The following is a 1,194-nucleotide window of genomic DNA, read 5'->3' as shown; positions in this document are numbered from 1 at the left end:
TCAGGTCACTATCGGCATGGCACCTTACGAGGCTCTCTATGGGCGGAGGTGTAGATCTCCAATCTGCTGGTATGAGAGTGGTGAACAGAAAGAGCTAGAACTTCAGACAGATTTAGTGGCAGATACCATAGCAGCTATACAGCAGATCCGCCAGAGGATAGAGACAGCTCAGAGCCGCTAGAAAAGTTATGCTGATACACGGCGCAGACCCTTAGAGTTTTCAGTCGGGGATACAGTGTTTCTCAGAGTAGCTCCCATGAAGGGAGTGATGCGTTTTGGGAAGAAGGGCAAGCTTAGTCCCAGATATGTGGAACCATACCTTATCAGCAGAAGAGTGGGCAAGGTAGCAAATGAGCTAGAGCTACCCCGGGAAATGTCTGCTGTCCACAAAGTATTTCATGTCTCAATGCTGAAGAAGCATACCCGAGATGCCACCCAGGTGATTGAGCCCCAGTCGGTACTGATCAGCGAGGACCTCAGCTATGATAGTCGGCCTATTCAGATAATAGACCGAGCAGTTAAGAAATTGCGGAACAAGGAAGTACCATTAGTCAAAGTCATTTGGCAAAGTCACACAGCAGAAGAGGCAACTTGGGAGACAGAAGCCAACATGAGACAGAAGTACCCAGAATTGTTCTAAGTTCGAGGATGAACTTTTTATAAGGTATGGGGGATTGTAACACCTGAAGATTCTCAAACTTGCATTAGAATTATTCTGTGATTTTTCTGGAATTTTAGATATTTTTCCGGAATTTTCCGAGTAGCGGAAGTAGCAAAACTAATTAGAAGAATAAAAAGGCTTTAGCGGGAATCGAACCCGGGACCTCTCGGGTCCGCTAAACCTTTAGTTAGCCTTAGTAACCGGTGAACCCAGCAGGGCCGTGCTGAAAGAGAAGGGAAACATTTATATTTATATTTGAGTTGGGCCTAGTTACCCACTTAATATAAATTAAAAACATAAGTTGGTTTGGGTTATTTTTATTTGGTTCGGCAACTCCTCCCTCTCAAAACCCTCACCGACGCCAACTCCTTCTTTCTCTCTTTCTCTCGGCGCCAACACCCAAACAATCCTAGGGTTCTCTCCCTAGGACCCTAAGAGCACCTTCCGACAGCGATTCCAACACAAGAACGTTCCCCTCTGCGAGAAGAACGCGTTGGAGCGAGGAGATTATCGAAAGGATCGTCTCCACCGGA

Source organism: Zingiber officinale, chromosome 3B (genome assembly GCF_018446385.1).
Source record: "Zingiber officinale cultivar Zhangliang chromosome 3B, Zo_v1.1, whole genome shotgun sequence".
In the NCBI taxonomy this organism is placed as follows: Eukaryota; Viridiplantae; Streptophyta; class Magnoliopsida; order Zingiberales; family Zingiberaceae; genus Zingiber; species Zingiber officinale.
The sequence above is the reverse complement of the archived record's forward strand: the minus strand, read 5'-3'. Positions refer to the sequence as shown.